This window comes from Myiozetetes cayanensis, unplaced genomic scaffold (genome assembly GCF_022539395.1).
Source record: "Myiozetetes cayanensis isolate MyiCay16 unplaced genomic scaffold, myiCay2020 scf5-8, whole genome shotgun sequence".
In the NCBI taxonomy this organism is placed as follows: Eukaryota; Metazoa; Chordata; class Aves; order Passeriformes; family Tyrannidae; genus Myiozetetes; species Myiozetetes cayanensis.
The window spans coordinates 83,606,316-83,618,400 of NW_026087742.1; the positions used below are offsets into that span (position 1 = coordinate 83,606,316).

The 12,085-nt window shown below is 40.1% G+C and overlaps 1 protein-coding gene across 5 annotated transcripts in view; it reads right to left on the bottom strand.

Moving 5' to 3' along the window:
- JADE3 (jade family PHD finger 3) overlaps positions 1 to 12,085 on the bottom strand; it is a 72,293-nt gene that overhangs the window by 43,908 nt on the left and 16,300 nt on the right. For 2 of the 5 annotated variants that reach the window (XM_050331596.1, XM_050331599.1), the window contains exon 2: positions 10,517 to 10,569. The exons of 1 other annotated variant lie outside the window; for it this stretch is intronic. The gene's annotated coding sequence lies outside the window, so the exon portion shown is untranslated. Of the gene's footprint in view, positions 1 to 10,516; positions 11,533 to 12,085 lie in introns of those variants that run through there. 2 more of the 5 variants (XM_050331597.1, XM_050331595.1) reach the window with 2 other exon arrangements.

Below are 12,085 nucleotides of genomic sequence, written 5' to 3' on the forward strand. Positions count from 1 at the left end.
TTAAAAATTATGATTAAATATACAAACATAATATACCTTGATCTAAAGTACTTTTTCCCCCCTTTAAAAAAGAAACCACAAAAAAATCCTCAGGGAGATTAACAGTTTATCAATCACTTGTATGACAACATATAAAAATTTCAAAGATGCCTACCTTCAGGGATTTTGTACATGAAAATTGAAATACAGAAGTGACATTAGGAAATCATCATGTCCCAAGGAAAAAGATGCTCAACTCTCCAGGCAACTACTGCAATGGAACATTTGCTGGCATCATTCTTAATATCAATTACTAGAGTTATTCCCAAACTTGAACCATATTCAACACCTGTTGCACTTCTGACTTGCCCAGCCATGGCTGCGTGGTTATCCCCAACCTGCTTGAAACAGCTTAAGACAAGAACCACAACTTGGAAAAAAGAGAAATCGACCTCATTCCCTGCTGTCACCTAAACACACAAATGCAGCTCAAGATGCCCTGAACACTTTCAGACGTTCAACTGAAAAACAATCCCAGGAAAACCTCAGCTACAGACAGCAACGTTGTGCTGCCAGCTTTCCCTGGCTTCTGGAAGGCTACTGTACACATTGGGAATTTTGCCCTGGAGCCAGAACCAATGCTTGTATCCAATATATCACTGCACTTTAAAGGAAAGCCATGAAAAAGCAACGCTGCACTCACCTGGCTGAAACTAAACATGGATCCGAAGCTAAGGGTAATCAATATCTTTGCCAGCACGTGCAAGAATCTGACTAAGAGCGCTATTTCCAAAAATCTAAGGGATATGTTGTATAATTAATGATTTCTGCAATGTTTTCTCCTTTCTGCTTATTCACAGACATCTGCACTGCTGAAGTGAACAAGAAATAGCCACCAACCTCTACCACCATTCTCTCCTCGAGGAAAATCAATGTTGTACTGACTCAAGGCACTTTCCATTCCTGAAAAGCTAATTACCACGCTTTACTCAAAAAACAAAACAAAACAAAACAAACCAGTCAAGCACCATACATAAACAGCAGATAGTTAACAAAATTTCAAAGCCAAACCCTATTTCAAATACCTGCAGAAACAGCCGCAGACTGTTCCTCTTTTCAGTTTGCATCAGAATAAACAACTAAATTTACCAAATAACTATTAAATTTAGCCTCTTTTTCTGACACATTCCTCAGGATAGCTCATCAGTTACAGCAGAAATAAGGATGAGATATTGCAGAGTCCAAATCTGTACAGCATATTAGGCAAGACATCAGTGACAAGTGCACAAAATGAATCCTTAAAGCCAGCCAAGACTTCTGAACAAAATAGTATCTCCAAGGAGTAGCAGTCCTTGCTGGCTCCAGTTTGTTGCAGAGAAAGGTTAAACATATCCATATGCTACTCAGTACCTGTTAGGACCTATACAGAAGGAAAAAGGAACGAAGAAATTCAAGGAACTGTTAAAGCAAATATATCCTAGACCTGTGAGATTTTATTTCTTCACATCTTAAAATAGCCTGACAAAAATGGAATTGGCCACAGCACTATGGAAATTTTCAAGTGGGACAAAAAATAACCTACTTTCTTTATCTTGTTAAAAAGAAAAACAGCATCTATGTATGAAAACCAAATGACAAGCTACATGCAAATCTCAGATTAAAATTCTGTACTTACATTTTTACAATATGGCTTTTCTACAAAAAAAAAAAAAAAAAAAAAAAAAGGCAGTAGGTAGCAATTTCCAAGCCTCCAAAATGTGGTTTATGTAACTGTTAAATTTAGATTAGGAAGCAAATTATCTTGAAAGGTCTCCAGGAAATGTAGTACAGTAAAACCATTTAAATAGGTCAGATTTCATAGTCAACTGCCAGGGAAATTATGAAATATGAATAGAGTTAATACAACCTTTCAAATAACTAGAGGAAGAGAGATCACTTGTGTTTGGGGTTTTTATTATTATTTTTTAATATCCTATCCAATCTCACAAAAAGGCTATATAAACTGGAAAAAACACTCACTTGGAACCTGGTTTAGCAATATTTGCGGCACTGAAAAGGCTTGAAAGGTTAAACAATTCAGAGTAAATGATGTTCAGCAAAAGGAGTAACAACCCTAAGCATTCTGTGATTGCTTCTTTATTTCATTCTAACCAGAAAATTTAAAAAAAATAGTAATATACTCCTACTCTATTCAAGAACCCTATAACAGTGACCACAACTATCGTATCCTTTCCTCATACCCAAAATCAAATATTCAATTATTCTCTGAAGATTGTACAGGGCCTACCACAAAATAAAACTTTTCTTGCTACTATTTCATATTAAGTCTCGATTACTATATTAATCTGTAATTCAGCAAAGGAGGGATGCACCAGGTTTTAGAAGCAGCAGTAACCAGCAACAGCCACTTCCGTTGTCATTAGGCAATAAATAATTGTAGCAGGCAAGGAAGCACACATTACAGAAATCTGGCTAATAACATGGATCTGTATGAAACGCAATAGCAACAAGACATAGTCTTGACCTCTATATTCCTCATATGTTACCTTTTTGTATAAAGTAATATGGCTGCTACCACAAAGGTACTGGGGGGTTAAAAATGAGAAGGAAAAAAAGTCCAAAACATCATTTTCTAGCTTAACTTATAACCTGAGATAGTACAACCCTGGACTGAAGTCAGCTGATAGATCATAAAAGCAGGATGAAGAAACTCCAGATATAATCCCCCACACACATTCATTCGTGCATTCTGGGCCAGAAGGGAATCCTGACAATATTTTGTGTACCCTTCTACCACAATGATCCATCATTCAGTCTACTGCAAAGTGCTTAATGCCCATCATTTTACCTTCTGAGTATAAAAAGAGGGTAAGTGATTCTACTTCACATTTATAACATGCTTTGACAATACAATAAAATACAGCACACCCCAAGTTCAACTGCCTATTTTTACCTCGAAAACAGAAGCGTAGCTCTTAATTTCTGGTGTTGTGTCCATGCATTAACTCACTGCGAGGGCAGGAGGGCAAGATTTACACCAGAGGTCTTCAGCTAAATTGCCTCATGCCAAGCTGCTTGTTAAAAATCAGAAATCCTTCTCAGAATAGCAAGTCACCAGCAACACGTGCAGTGCTACCATTACCTCCACAGAAACTCTCCAAGAGGCCTGAAAGAATTTAGATTGTGCTGTCTTCCCGGTGCTTTCCTGACACCCAACAGTGAACCAGCAGCACTATTTTTGTCTGAAGGAAACTGCACATGTTGGCCTGCACACAGAGTGGCCAGGTGGGCCAGGCTGACACGTAAATACTTCTGCTCATTAACAATTGCAGCTTTAGCACTAGCATCCCAAAAAAGACACTGATCTGGGCAGAATCAATTTAAAAAAAATATAAACAACATCAGACTGTCATTAATTCAAGCAAATACACCACTGAATGTGTGGTTCTAAGCTACTCTGCTTCAGTCCTCATTATCAGTTTTCTAGTCCTGAACACAGCACTGGTTTTATACCAGCTGTTTACTAACAGGACTATCGCTTTCCTAAAACAGCAGTAGAGATTTGGACACAAAAAAAAATTATTTCCTTCAAAATACCATATTGAATTTGAAAGAAAACCTGCTTTTAACATAGAAGAAAAAAGCACTTCCTTCCCTAGAACCACAACCAGTCTGGTCTCGCCTGGCATCACCACACTTGCAGTCTGAAGTGTGCCTGCCTGGCTGCAGCCCGGTGAACACTCCTCACCCACCTCCCAGCTCCTTGCTCTCCTCCTGGCATCACTCCCAGGCAGGGAAAGTGTTGAAATGAGGGCACATCCCTCAGGCAAGGGAGCCATGGCCCTCAGCAAGGTACTGTGCTCAGTATGGCCACCTGCACACCAGCGGAGTGTCGCACCCTTTTCTGCTACTCCAGCGAGGCCCATCTCACTGCCATGGGCCTCTCCCTGGGACAGCAACAAGGTCCCCAGCGTGATGAAACAAGGAGCAAGTTCCCAGCAGGAAAATCACAGTGACATTAAACACACAGGCACCACCATCTCAGTTGTCACACAGCAGTCAGCGCCAGAGGTCGAAGTGGCCGGCAGGGCAGTCAGACCCACAGGGTAGGGAGGAGCGCCATGTTGACAGAGCGAAGCCATCACAGCTCTCACTTCCTCAGGTCAGCATCACACAAACTGTCTCTTGTCAGGCTGTTGGAAACTCCACGGCAGATACATGATAATGCCTGAAGGAAATGCCAAGGAGGCAGGGGCCAGCTTGTATAAGGCCCTCTAACTATGCACCTGCACCAAGCACCAGAAAAAAGCTCCTAAGTCAGTAACAAGTGCTCAGGGTGTTTGTCTGCTTGAAAGGGCCCTCAGCAGGAGAGACAGATACTGACTGCATGTTTCTGTTTTACAGGGCTTCCTCGGAAGAAATCTCATACCAGACTTAACACTGAGGCATCCAATAACAAAGGACAAAAGAGAAAACCCCACAAGCCCACTTACTCAACAAAATGAAGCTAATGACAATGTCTGCTTTGAAGAAAGACTGATGTGGATGCACTGCTACTAAAAATGGACCAGCACCAGGTCATCACACCCAGTGTGACAAGTAGCTGGCTGCCAGGCGGTTCGAAGACTGCCGCGTGTCCTGTATCTGCAAGGAGACTGCAGTCATGGGCGCACCAGGCAGGAGCAGCACACGCTTCACCAATATGACTGAGCAGAGAAACCTCTGAGCGTTTAGCTGGGCTTTCTATTTTAAGCACTGATATGATTCACGTTACCTTGGCTCTAAGTGTTTTGCAGTCTTTACCGTATCTACCCGCACGATAAGCTCGAGTTCAGCAAGCACTGCAAGCCCTGACATTTCAGAGCTGCAGCACAGAGCAGCCATACATCACGCAGGGAGCCTCCGGCACAGCAGGCAGCTGCATCCAGGTCTCCCAAACACATATCCTGTGACCTTGCCACTCACTGCCCTTCCTGCTGATGCACATGTGGAAACAAACAGAAGAAAAATCAGAAAAATCCCTGCGATGCACTAAGTATTGTCCTGTTGTTGCACAGTGATGAAATTGTGGGAAGGAAGACAGGGATTAAAAAAAAATTCACAAAAACAAACACAAAAGTGTCATTACTTAGTTGAAAATTAAGCAATAACCAGTATTAGACTAGTTCAAGTGAAGCCCCACTTTCCTCCATCCGCTTGATGCTGCCAGCAGTTGCCCACTTGTATCTGTTTCTCTGCTCTTCAGCTGTACGAATGCATGCCTTCATGACAAAAGACAGGTAAGGAACACAGGCAAGAAGTATTATCAAAGAAGGAAGGATCTAGAAATGTATGCCCCTATCTGGGATTATGAAAAACAACTTTCCTATTAATAGCATAGGTAAAAGTTCTCATACCCTACAAGATGCTTCCTTAAAATAATCAGTTAATGTTCACTGTTCTTGTTTTGTTCTTCCCAAATCTCAAATAATAAAAAAATCAACAACGGTAGCCTGCATTAAATATTTTATGTGTTTTGACTCATTTATTTCTTACTTACAATGCTTTGAAGAGGCTAACCACTTTACTGCAAAATTTTGCTTCACTAACAAAACCTGAGGATTGTGAAAGGCAGAAAATATCAAGATGCATCTTTAGACTCTACTCAAAGCAAGAAGACAAATATTTTCACATAGGAAACATTAAGTTGATAATTTCTTTCCTTATCTGACAAAAAATTATTTTCATTTACAAGTTGAAATAAGCAGCCTGGATACTAAACTTTTCTTCAAGTAAAAGGAGTGCACTGAGGGTGCACTATCATTGGATAGAAACAATTAAAGGAAATGAACTGTCACAGCCACAACTCTAAACAGTATTTTAAATACTTTAAATCATTGGTTGAATACTAAGATACTACTATATTTTCTAGCATTTCTCATAATATGTATATATGTGGTTGCACTATTATTTTGGTTCTCCATGTCAAAACATCACGGCATGAGCAAACATTTACTCTAAGATTTCTTAAAATACTTCTTAGTTTAAAAAACTTTTTAAAGAGACAGCAAAATCTGTCCTAATAACTAATGAATTAAAATTAATTTTAATATCTGGCCAATTAATTTAATGTTACATGCTACAATCTGTAATATGCAACATGCCAAAGGACGCTGAGGAGTCTTTTAGTCAAAGATACTTAAAATGGATTTATAAAAACATAAATACCACTCCAGGTTTCTCTAAATCACCAAACTGAGATGGGAAAAAACATTATGAAAGAGATACTGTGGCTGACTGATGTTTGGCCATTTTTATGTAAAGACTAGGGGCAAAAAAATTAAATTACTATTTTTCTCTGTCATAACACAAGGTGCAGCATTGGCTAAATAAATAGCAAACTTGCCCACTGGGGATGACACCGCCCTGGAAAGAGGAACCAGAGGATGATTGTATTTGCCCAAGGTTTCTAAAATATCATGTCTTGTTTGGGAAAGCAGTCAAGAGATGCATCTTGAAAACCACATAAGGTTCAACTTCTCATCAAATGGCAAAGTTGAATTCATAGCACTTCTTTATTTTTTTAATGAGGGGATGCACTGATCAGGACTATTAACATTTCCTCTAAATTCCTCTCTCCTCTTCCTTCCTGTTGAAATAATAAACAATTTAAATGAGTAAGACTAGATTACCACTTATCTACTGTTCCTAGTAGAAAGTACGTCCTTCTTAAGCTGTGTTGAAGCTGAGTAAGTAGATGGAGGTGGCTTTTGCGGCACAGGAGAAAAGGTGCCAAACCACAGGGTGGATCACAGAGCATGGGGACTTTAACAGGTGGAGTACAAAAGTACAGGAGAACACTACCCTTTCCATCCTGTGAGGACAAGGAACTATCACAGCTGACCTTCCAAAGCAGCTGGGGTGTGAGATAAGGAGTCTGACCCCAAAGCAGATCTCTTTGTCCACTCTGCAGTCCTGTCCTGGGAAGAATGGAAATGCCTGCAAGCCACAGAAGTAGGGAGGTATTTCACCAGGACACCTATGTGTATTCATAGGTAAGAGCTACAAGATGCTGCAGCTGTTGCAACTGAATCTCGTGTTGTCAAGAGCAGTAATAAAACCTCTGCCAAAAAACAAGGAGAGAAAAGAGATTCCAACTGGAAGTACAACTATAAAATTGAACAAAACAAACCAAACTACCTCTACAGGAGTGTCACTCTTAAGACTGTGATGCAATCCAAAACCCACAGTTGATGTTTTCTACATGCAACTCTACATGGTCAGTGAGGTTTTCATAAAGCTGTAAAGAAGCTTCCTTCTCTGCAGGTTCTTACCTCACACAGACACCGGACATGGGGCAGGCTGCAGCTCTGTGAGTTATCAGGGGCTCTGCAATTGAGAGAAGGCACAGCCAACCCTGTGCTCAGACTGAGGCAGAATAAAGGCACCCAAGACTCTTCTTCTGCCATCCACCTCCCCAGCTCTGCAACAGCACAAGTGGTAGGTTGTTCACACTGAAGCTGCAACGTGGGAGCAGGCGCTGTCCATCTGCTCCCTGGGACATCCCTGCCAGGAAGGCCAAGTGCTGTTGCCTATCCCAACATGAACTATGGCTTCCAGTTAACATGTACACAGCTACACCACAGCACCCGCTACCTGAATGCCTTTAAAAATACTCGGGCATTGCCAAAATCACCTGTAGCAAAAACTACCGTAGGAAGAGAACAGCACAGACAACTGTACATTGCTGCAAGAGAGGTATCCTTCTGGTAAGGCCCAAGAGGAAAGGTGACAAGCACTAATACAAGTACTGTCTGGTTTCATTTGCTACACCCACTTGGCTACACCGAGAAAGCTTTGTGGATGAGTAACATGAGGGGATCACTCATTCGAGTGGATCACTCATTCGGGCTAAGAGCAAGGGAGCATCTTGTAGCTCCCCTCCACACCACTAGAGAAGTATTTGCAGAATGTGAACTTCCAACTACAGCTGTAAGGCAAGCATGCCATGGCCTTAAGGTAAGAGATTAAACAGACTGAGACTAGCTGAAAAAAGCAGGGTGCAGAATAGGAGAGATCTGTCATAAGTGGTAAAGAGAAGCAAACAGGATTAAGAGACTGCTCACTGCTTTTCATGGCCCAGAAGACAAGGAACACAAAAAGTTACAGAACAAACTTCAAAGGAAAGTAATCAAGTGAAGAAAAGAAAAAAAAAAAGCTGTATTGTACAAAATTACTTAGAGAAACTGCAGGCTACAGGGTATTGCAGAGGTTGAAAAGCAAACAGATTGAAGAAAATTAGGCAACTGGAGAACAAGGGCTATTAAACACAACATGTCATGCCAATCTGCTGGAAATCCCCAAGTCAAAATTTTACAAGAAACTGAGTCTACAAGAGCTTTATAATGCTTTCTTTCCCTAGGTGTCCACTGTGGACCATTATCAGAGACAGCAATTGGCCTAGTGCAATAAGGGAGCTCATCTGAAACCAGACATACTGGTAACTCCTAACTCATCTCTGTGGGATGGATTTTACTGTTCTTTAATATATCACTTCCTAACCTGACCTGTGTGGACTACAGATCAGATAGGTGGTCTATAGGACCATGATAAATACTGAAATGAGTATATTTTGATTATGATGAGCACAACTAGCAGAGATTCTGACAGTTGACATACTGTTGCCCTGAAGAGTTTGTTAATTGCTGTTCACTGTAAAGTGCTATTTTGGTAAAAACTATTAAGTAAAAGATGAGATCACTCCTAATGTGCTCGAGTTGATGATTTTTTTTTTAAGAGAAACCAAATAAACATGTTGTAAAAATATATTCTACATGCAACTTAGGGCACTACTCATTCAGGATTTTCTTTTGAGTTCTTTTCAAATCTGCAGATCTTCAATCCCTTTAATAACTAGGCTACCAATTCCACATCTAAAGTTTAAGAATCAACTACACTTTCATTTTCTTCCTTTTTTCCAAATCTGGATAACTAGCACAGTGTTCTCATGTGATTCTTACAGGTTTATTATCTCAAACCTTTCCAAGACACACATCTGAAGTTATTCTGTCTCTCTCCTCCCTCACAGGGAAATAACCCAAAACCTCCAGCCAGCATGTTGCACTTCTGCACACTTGAATTCTGCAAGATAAACTCTTAAAAACATACTTAAACTACTCAGAAGAATGTAACCATGTAACATCAACTTTTGCCTGTAAAGCCCAAACATGACAGTGATCCATCTCATCTAAGCCATTGATTTCCTCTGTCTGAGGTCATACTTTCCAACTGCAATGGTAACGCACAATGCATCGCAGAATCAGGTGGGAGGAGAGGCTGATGCTGTTTTGTGTAGAAAAGAATTGCTAAGCCCTGACCCCTTGAAGACAAAGAGATGGTGCAAGAGTAGTCAAGGCCAAAGCTCTATTTGCAGAAAATCAATGGGTTATGCACAATAGCAGCTGCACTCAGATGTTCACAGCTCAGCTGGAATCTGTAGATCTGGTCTCTAAATTCAGAGTATCTGACACTGAAAACTAAGAAAAAAAACCCAAAAACAACCCAAATACAACAAAAAACCATCCCCTCCTCTTTTTTTGTTTTGTTTCAGTTTAAACAGTCAAAGCAGAAGCAAGCTTTGAAGGAAAAGTCTTGAAATTGAGATGACTGCATCCTTCTCTTTGCCACTCCTTATGATCTTTGTTAGCCAGCCAAATGGCTCAGCTTAGCTTCACTTTCCATATCACTCCAAAAGTCGAATAAGTAATAAAACTCGTATCAGGAGAGGGCTTTATAATCACATTAGAGACATGTAAGGGAGACTGGTTACCTCGGTTCACCGGACAGCTTGAACGAGGCTTCATAATGAGGGACAGGTGTTGGCACCAATTAGGAAAACCCAGCTTACCACTGACATCGGCCCCTCAAAGCAGTGACTGCACTTTAATCCTCTAAGCCACATAAAAGAAAAGCAGAGAGTGGGCAGACAAAAAAAGAAAAAAAAGAACCTCTGAAAACGCCTCTGCAGAGGATTGAAATATTTTTGCTTACTTTAGGGAAAAAAATAGAAGTGTCACAAAGCTGCAGAAAGTTCACTATGAAGTGTCTTGAGTACATAAAAGACTCTAAACCTTCTGCACAACTAGACTTTTTAATTTTAGGAAGGGTATCACTGTGTATATTACGCATTCATCACAACTACCAGAATTTATATCCAGAAAAGAAGCACAGGATAAAAAGGAGTAGAAGCAGCACATGTAAATATTGTGGTAAGATAAAATTATTCCATCTATGCCTACCAGCCTTCCAAGTATTATTGGATACATCAAGGTAGATTTTGAGATTATTACACAGAGTTCTGCAGGCTGAAATCTTAATGTTAACAGCTTCTTTTACGACTTTCTCCCCTTTAAAAGACTTTTTATTTCTTTAAAATTCAAAAAGCTTTCATTTAAAAGGAGATATCTGAAAGCTGAAGGTACATAGGTTCAATTTACACATTGTAAACACCAACACACACATTTATTTATTTTTAGATATCAGTTCCTCCTTCACTTACATGCCAGGTCATGAGGTAGATGTTTTCGCTTCAGCTGATGACATCACAAGCTCCTAAAAAAATGAAAGGAGTGCTATTTAGGTAGTAGGAGTGACACCAGGCATTTCAAGTTTGAGCTACAACTTAATTTTTGGCAAGTAAGTGAAGGGTGTATTATCTTTTTATTGCAAGTTTCATAAGTAAATGACACATCCATAATATAAAGCTTTAAATTCCATAATTCTCACTTTAATATGTAGAAAAACAAAGTGGATCAGCCGTATTGTGCGCATACTACAATATAAATGCTTTAAGTACTACAATTAAAAATTAATTTGTAAGAATAACCTCAAAGTTGATTTTGCCACCCTCCTAACCTGAACGGGAACCAACTTTACCAATACGAACAAAATGAAACTTTAATTAGTATTTTCTCTGCCCTGTTTTGAGAACACAAAAAAAAAAAACACCAAAAAACACCAAAACCGAAAACACCAAGCACGTTCAGATAGCTGAGATAGCTGCACACTTATTCAGCTGGCTTAAGGTGTCGATTTCTCCAAATACACTGATGCTTTTGTCATTCAAGAGGGTCTTCTATGAATCAAGCATGCTTATAAATGCATAGGAGGACAAGCAAAGTAAGTAAAGACGGAAGGCTCCATGTGGCTCTGGGTTTAATTCCTCACGACATTCCTTCAGACCTCTCCTTGACAATCCCAGATAGCTCAGCTTCCCTGGCAGGGATTCTGCTTACTCACCCTTTTTAATCTAGTCCAGAGCCTTGAGCAGTATTAATTATGGGAATAGAAGGAATTTTTGCCTCCACCAACTGCCCCATTCCCTTCCTGCAGGATCCAGCACATTTATGTTTTGTGCCCTATTGTAATGTACATGGCAAAAGCATTAAAGTCGTTACACCCAACAGATTAGTTGCAGCTCCTCAGAGATGTCAGCAGCTCGACCAGGGTCTGTCCTAGCAGGCAGTCTGCCCCATGCCTTGGAGTAAGAAGTTAAAAAAACAGGACAGCTACGAGGTGGAGAAGAAAGTATTAGAGAGCAAAAATTCAAGTAAAAACCAAGGAACTGATCACTGCATATCCCACCAAAAGAAAAGGAATAAAAAACGGGGAAGATGACAATATTTTTCTAACCAAAATCAGGCAGTTTCTGGCCAGAGTGTCAGCACCATGCCCTAACATTTGTGCTTCTCCACCCATCTGCAGTACAAGAAAAGGATACAACCACCCATCCACTGAGGAGTGGCACAGATCCCATTACTTATTACAACTATTGTTGCTCAACTTAAGCTGTGGCATCAAAGGAAAACATTTCCTTACAATCTGAGGTGGGGGAGGGGAGGAGGCAGAGGGAGAAGGGGAACACACAATATATTATATCTCCTGTTTGTTGACTGTACAAAATTTTAAAGTTTTGGCTATATTAATTTTCTTTGATTTAATTTTGTCTTTGGGGGTTTTGTGTTTGTGTGTTTGTTTTTTTTCTTTTTTGTAGGGAGGCAGGAGGTGTTTGGTTGGTTTGGGGTTTTTCATTTTGTCGTTTTTTTAAATCATCCTAGATTCCTCTTCC